This window comes from Thermobia domestica, chromosome 1 (assembly GCF_964235325.1).
Source record: "Thermobia domestica chromosome 1, izTheDome1.hap1.1, whole genome shotgun sequence".
NCBI lineage: Eukaryota > Metazoa > Arthropoda > Insecta > Zygentoma > Lepismatidae > Thermobia > Thermobia domestica.
Genome location: NC_137454.1, coordinates 339,920,444 through 339,928,810, shown reverse-complemented (window position 1 = coordinate 339,928,810; position 8,367 = coordinate 339,920,444).

The following is an 8,367-nucleotide window of genomic DNA, read 5'->3' as shown; positions in this document are numbered from 1 at the left end:
TAATATATGCGACTTTGTCGTGGGAGACCTGGGATAAATTCCGAGCGGAGCTCATGTGATTCGGAGCCCACATTAAGTTGTAGGTTCACATCTCATATAGCCTCGCTACTAAATGGACGATAAACTCAAAATCACAAAAAATATTATTATTAAGTAGCGAACAGAACAAAAGGTACTTGTCTTAGTGCATTAGAACGACTTATAGTAGTTTTCGCGGCAACCTCAATTATTTTTCCTTAAACGTTTAAGTACTTTTTAATAGTATACTACAGTTACGTATCACCCTTTGCTAGAGTGTATCATAAGGATGCCCTCAGAGGTCTATAAAGCTCTGGCCACCACCTTACTCTGAACAATCCCGTATGAATATTTTGCGAGTGGAAATGAGGTGTTTTCTGCCTTCAAACTTTTTTTTTTAAATGGTAAATGTAAGTACCATCTTTAATTAGAAATTTTATAAAACCTGCTTGTATTCCCTTTATTAATATAAATTATATGATCATAAGTGAGTACTTGCTCACGTTTTCCTGTAGAAAAACTTCGTACAGGTAGGAATCAATTATTTCCATTACTTCTAATACTGATTTTTATAATCACCCTGTATTCTTTATTTGGCCCAAGAGGGTCTGGCCTTAAAATAAACGAATTTTGCGTCATAATTGTCGTCTTCGTAGCCACGGAACGGATCTGCCTAGTCAAATTAATATTTTTGAGAACCTGCAAAACACTATCCACAGATGCAACTTATTTAATGTTTGATATAAGAGATCGAAAAGAGATTTGTCAAGGATCGCAAATGATTCTTTTTTAGTGGCAAACTATAAATCAAGTAGATTCTTTTTACTATATTAGATATTTCTGCACAGTCCTTGGTCAGTGTATCTAAAAGCAAGTTAACATATGCGTCCTTGGCAAATGCGCCAAGATTCTAGCACTATGCGAAAGTCAGAGCGTAGGTCTACCAAGTGTATGGTATCAGTTGGTTTGGTTTAAATTTTAAAAATAAGGGGACCTTAGTTATAATTACAACTTCTTGTGTCCAACATATTAATTACGAACTTATAATTGCATAACTAAATAATTCACGGAGTCTATTGACATGTAGCAAGAAGCATCAGGGAATAGTGACACAAAGTTCACGTTCTACTGGTTTAAACTGGACCAGTTCAGCAGCAATGATTGTGGACTAAAACGTTGAAAACAACGAAGAAAAATGAACTCTCTCGAAGATCAAGTGTTTGGCTTAAAGTTCAAGTAGTTAAAAGTGAAGGAGAATCAGTGTGTGAATTGAATATTTTCCTCATGGAGGATGAATTCACCCATATACGTCATCATCATATAGTATATTTAAGCCATCACGAACCATTTCTTCGCGTGGGGTACACGTGATCCTACTGCTTTATAACTTATGGTTGTACTGAGTTTGACGGGCAAACATACGCGTATTTATTATGACATGTACACAACGTAAATAAGTGGTTTATGTGCCACGATATTTTCTCAATTAATATTGAAGGTGGAAGTGGTAGTAGAATTGATTTTGAGTTTAACGTCCTTTTCAGCAGTTAGGTTATATGATACGGTACCTACTGATTAACGTGGAATCCGAGCCACATGTGCCCCTCTGGGAATCGAACCCGTTTCCCATGCCAAGGGCGCGTACGCAAACCGCTTAGCCATGAAGGAACTCAAGAGCTCATTTCCACCACTTCAGTTGTAGTAGTGAGATTAAAGACGGAATATATATATTCTTGGGACGTTTCACTGATTGCAGAAAATAACTTCTTGCTATCTATGACTGCTTTTACTCTATAGTGATTGTTAAAACCGGAAATGGACAATTTTCTGACACAGGAAACCGCCTTTTGCTATTTATTAATGGTTTGAATTCTATAGCGAACATTAAATCAGAAAATGGTTTATATTCAATGGTACTATTCTGATTTCTAACAGCCGAAAACAAACCACACAAAGGAGACAAAAACATTTTTTTACTGCTTACCGCAAATGATTTGTAGCGACTAAAGAGTATACTAATACAAGATGGTGTTGAAATTATGTACCATTGTGAATATCTTCTAAACGAGTTGTCCAAGATAGATTGTTTCAAAAACTATTGGAAAGACCTTCATTCAGCAATGGATCGACAATTTTTGATAATGGTGATTCAAATATAAATAACCGTCACTATTTTACTCATACGAGGTCTGTCAGAAAAGTAACGAAATTGTGTTTGTAAAACATGCCTATTTACAATGCATTTCAAAACCACATGGTCACCATCGAAGTAGTTCCCTTGTGAAACTAGACACCGAAGCAGACGTTGCTCCCACTCACGGAAGCATTGCTGGAAGTTCTTAAGTGACACCCTTCGAATTTCCTAAGTCACGACCCTTTCAATGTTTTCTACAGACCCAAAATGATGGCCACGAACAGCACTTTTGATTTTGGGGAATAGGAAGAAGTCACAAGGACTGACATCTGGGTAATAGGGGGGTTGTGGCGAAACAGGAATGCTGTTATTCGCAAGATACTCATTAACAGAGAGCAGTGTGGCACGGCGCATTGTCATGATGGAGGATCCATGATTGAGATATGTCAGGACTAGTGATGGGTAAATTCCCGGGAAGATTCCCCAAAATGGGAATTTTCCGGGAATTTATATACAATCACAAAGGAAATTGCATTCTGTTACTATATTATGATTTCTAAGTTAAATTCGTTTTTATATCATAGTATATTATTACTGTTGTCCCCAGAGGAGTCTTTAAAATGTATATTCTGAACGGTATTATGTTATTTTATTAATATGTTATTATATTTAGAGAGTAGGCATAAATGGATATTTATTTATAATATCTTCTATGAAAATAAATGTGTGTCAAAAATGGTATAGTAAGTCCACGTACTTTTAAACCGCTAAACGGTTTAAATTTATATGTAAGTGGATTTTCTAAATTTGACTCTACTACTGATATTATAAACATATTAAATGCTTAAATGTTATAAACAAATTAGGTTGGGTAACTCCCAGGAAACACATGTCCCACTATTTTATCAACATTTGCGCTCACAATATTTGCAAGATACTTTTTTATCTTTATAATTTTGCACCTAACATTGACACGCACGATCTTTCTTCCAGCCCATTTCTCGAGATTCCATGCGTTAATTCACATGTAAGAGAAGTCCGATTACCTCTTCAGAAATTCGAGTCAGAGACAGGAGACAGACCGACGTCTATTACTAACGGTGGTTCAGAGTTTATTAATAGTACTTCATTCTACAATATTAATACTATTTCTACATAATACTACATTACTTTACAAAATGGTTCCTTTTCATCATTAGTAAAGGAGTAAATTAGTACTATGCTACATTTTAGTGCAAATGAAAATGGAACTTAAAAGATCATATTATTAGTTTTATAAAGTACAGTAAAAGAATTTTAAATTTTTTAACCTCCAAATTATTTAAAGCCTAGAAGTAAATAATAATATATTAAAATATAGTAATTAGTTATATGATTCTTACAATTTGGAAGATAAAGTAAAGAAATGGAAATAAATTCCTTCTCGGGAATTTGTATGGCAGGGAAAAAACCTGCGAATATTCCCATTTTTTAAATTCCTTCCCACCGGGAATATTCCCACTGCCCATCACTAGTCAAGATGGACACGAATGACCCGATTCTTCAAGGACCTGGATGTAAAATTGTTGATTCAATGTTTGTCCTTGAGGAACAAATTCCTTATGGATTACGCCTTGATGATCAAAGTAGCAAATCAATATGACCTTGATTTTTGATTTGCTTTTCTTGGCCTTCTTCGGTTGTGGTGAGCTGCTTGTGTGCCACTCAGCACTTTGTCTTTTGGTTTCAGGGTCATATTCGAAAACTCATGTCTCATCACCTGTCACAACATGTTTGAAAATGTCTGGGTCAGTTTCAGTGCGGTTGATGATGTCACGACCCTGCGTAATCGAACTCGATTCACAATTTTTGACTCACTAGTTACTGAATAAATTTTGTAGTGATCTATCAAGTAAACGTTAAGATGTTTATGTCTTACGGACTTGCGGGCTGTGTAGATATATAACGGAGTTTTGATAAACTAATCTCCTTAAAAAGATTTGTTCTAATTATAATACTTTCGTCTACAAAAAAATGTTCCCTGTTTCTATCCTCCTGAAGTTTCTAAAACATTTTAGGGGGAAAACGTTAACTGTGCCAGGAATGAAATGATTCTTCTTCGAGAACAGATTTTTGTCAGGATGAAATCCATTTCCCCCGTCAACACGAATATTGGTAAAAATAAATGCTTTAACCCATTTTACTAGCACCTATATAACTTTAAAAAGAGAAAAGTTGCTCAGGTTATTCATTTCCTTGTTTGTGAAGTCTGGATACAAACTGTAATTCATTAGTGACTTTCTAAAGTATGATTTCTTCTGAAGAAAAAAAGAAGGGAATCAATCCAGGAGTCAAAAACTGTAAACTAAGAAGAGCAGAGAAGTTTCTTAAATAAATAAAAAAAAATAAACGTTAGGACTCGAACTAGATTCAACAGATTTGAATTCCAATAGGAATAAGGAACTAAACAGGCACGACTCTTGAAACACATTGCAACAGCGGCGCAAATCTCTCTTCAACATTGGGGAAAGCCGGCGGGCAGGACCGTCTCCATAATGTTTTTAAAGCCATGTTCAAAATATTTATGAAGTTTAAAAACAATGCCCTGGAGGATCAGAGTTGTCTTCTACATTGGGAGGCGGGCAGATTTGAGGCTTATTCGGGGGAAGGGCGGGACATCAATTTCATCTCACTTTTCGTTGAGGCAATCGGACACAAATCATCACATTTCTCCCCCAAAAATACTTCAAATCTGATTAATGAAACGGACACCTCCCACGTTCGAAGATTGGAGGGGGTGTCCCCTCATCCCTCTAGAATTTGCGCCAGTGTATTGTAGAACTACTTTCAATAACATTGATAAAGATAGAACTCCTAAAATCCTTTGTTTTTTCACGATTTTTTTGGGGGTTGAAAAGCTTGAGTGTCTTCTTTAACTAAAAAAATCTGCATTTGCCAAGGTACTATTTTGCGCTGAAACTAACATTACACTAAGTAAGAAAAAACGATCTGAATACTTCAAACAGCAAACAAGAAAGTGTGTTCGGAAGGCTTCACTACTTTCTTCTTCTTATGACTTCCCCTCCTACAATTTCAAGTGCGTTGTTGCCAAACTCACAATTTTAAGGGACTTAGAAAAATTCAGACGTGCAGTTATATATTGAGGAAGTGTACATCCGGTACGATAAGGTTAGTTAACATAAGACTACCACTATATAGTTTGTATCAGTCGTTGCTTAATGCTTATTGCATATTGTATATCATACAGGATAAAATAGTCATAGTTAGTTTCAGCACCCACAAGATGAATTTACTGTTTCAAATAGAACTAGTTGCGCACTGTTTAGTGCATTTAGTATTCTGTCATATAGTAACTGATCCTTAATATGAATTCCATATTAACAGAATGAGAGTTTCGTTCTTAAATCTTTAAGTACGTATCTACAAAGGCGATAAATGTATACCCCTTTAGTTTATAAGTACGTCATTGAAATAAATCAACAATCAAAATGATAATACACATTGATTATACTACAGAACAGAAACTGCTTACACATTGAATAATGTACGATAAAAAAAGGTTGAGTTATACAGCCTAAGATTGTAATTTTCTCGAAATTTCAAAATATTTTTCCTTAATTTTTGTATTAGTGCCCTATAGAGCATATAGGTACTTAATGGTAATATTATTTCTTTTTAAAGATCTATAACGTAAACCGTTCTAGATTGTTGATACCAACCGACGTTACACTACTATCAACACCACCTATAATATAGGTCCCTAATTGTTATATATATCAAAATAAGAAGAGAGTATAACCCCAATTTTAACCAATGGTGTCCTAATAAGGTAGCAAAGTCTTAATAAATTTCAGTACTCTGTATTTTCTCCCTTTTTTGTATGGTTGAATAGTGCGGACCTTTGTTTTTTTATATAGTATTTTAGGGCAAGCACGATAACTCTGTTTGATTAAGCTATGGTTTATAGGCATATTGCCAACCTGTTCATATTACTACTGTTTTTTAGAGACAGATCTTACGGCACTTAACGACACCTATTAGGCCACTAAAACTTATAGTTCAGGTCATGGTTTTTGCAGAGAGCCATAATGTTTGTCTTCTCAAATATTAATTTGTCCTAACGTTTATTTAAGATGTACTTTGTTAACACAGGTTAATTAGTTATTTAAATTTTTTCTGAGAGATTATCTTCTTTGATATGTAACACAAGACACTATAACACGAGAAAGTAGTTATATGTTAGAAACAACCTTAAATCATCAATTATTAATTGGTATTCTAGTGTCCGTAATTTTTCAAGTCAAATCTTAGTGTCAAGTGCCTTTGGCCACTTGATAAAACACCCGTACCATATTGTACAAATTCAGTGAATACATAATGGCATGTAATGTCTAAAAATAGCGTATTCAGAAATTAATCTGCCAGAAACCCAAGAATATCGTAAGTTTTCGCTCTAACATCCTGAATTTATCTCCTACTGTTTGCCAAGAAACGTTTTCATAAAGGTAAAAACATGTCTCAATATCTATAACTACTGTAATGCATAAAAAGAGAAAATAGGTTGTAACATTTTAAGATTACTCAATAGAAGCTAATTAACTATTCAGGTGATTTTCAGGTAAAATACAATCAAGAAATGAAACCCTAGGATCCCATTAAGTAACTCTAACCGTATACAAGAACTACAATGCACATTAACCTTTCTTCTCATAAGCTTCTTCGCACTTTAACCATTATAGCTAGGATAGGATCACCTACATGTTTAAGAAAGTCTTGTTTTATTTTTTTTATTTTTTGTTTATTTTTCTGTTTCTAACAAGCTCTACGAATAATCTGTTACGCAAATTTGCTTCCTGGTGTTCTAATGCCGGACTCACTGCTCGAACATATGCGCCTCACGCTCTCTTGTATATGCGAAAAGAGAGAGAGAGAATGAGTTTCAAATGGTGCTAGCTCTCGCCTTCGGTGCGAGCGGTCCCGGGTTCGATTCCCGGTGGGGCCATTCGCTCGAAAAAGTGTAACATGCTTTTTCAGGCCAGCCACCCTGAATGAGGTTTTCCTCATTCACACCAGGTAAATGCCGGGCTGGTACCTAACTTATAGGTCCCAGGCTGCTTCCTTCCTTCCCCAATCCTTTCTTCCTCCCTTTCCCTGGATTGTGTGCTCGCCGAGGGACGTCATCCCTCAAATCGTGAAGGGCTATATGGCCTTAGATGACAAAAGCCCAGAAATCTATATCCTAAATCCTCAAATGTTGCTAGTTGAACCTAAAATTAGCTACCATGGGATGCTAAATGACCGCAAGGGTTGTTGATTTTAGACCTGGCTTTCTGATGTCCTCAAATCACAAAGCCGTATTAACACTATGTAAGAAAACTGGCGTTACTCATTACAACATAAGCCAGAATAAAAACAACATATTTTTAAAACATGGATAAAGAAGAAAATAGAACGCATATTAATATTTCTCCCTCGGTGTGATTGAGCAAATCAAGAGAAAGCTAGAAGACTCTTGAAAACCACGGCGCCTTTTCGGCAATCTCCCCTGCTCTCTCTCAGCGCGTGCTAAGGTGACCCCTGAAGAAAAATGCACAGTCATGAGAGCACACGTAGGACGGCACGTGCTATATAAGAACGAGCACGACCTTGTAGTTTGTCGCCGCTTTCACTTCGAAAGCTCACGTCGAAGAGATCAAAAGTAATAGGCAGTCACTCTGCCACCTGAGAAGCACATTTTGCAAATACGAATTTTCAAGTTAGATCTTGGGATTTGGTGACACAACTTGTACTTCGAGAGTTGAATCATAGAGTTGAGCGTACCGATGATAGAAAGAAACAAGCAGTAACTCATAAACAATTGTCATACCTTACGGTACTATGTATTTCCGTCTCGCTTTCACTTTTCCTAACTTATAGTCTGACGATTGAGGCTTTTCAAGTAACTTACACACTTTTGCTTCGTAATACAGATCGTGTTCTAGCAGCTCATAGCATATAGTCAGTTAATTTGGGGTTGATTTCATATAGAGTTAGAACCTACCACTTGTATTTCACACCATGTAAGCCTCTTGTAAATTCCACGTAATTTTCCATTTTTCTTCAATGTAATAAAATCACTTACTAGAAATTCTCTCCTTGCTTCAACCAATATAAAACCTCAAGCTATTCGCAATCAAAGTGGTCACAAGAACTTGGTTCCACAAATACCTGGTACG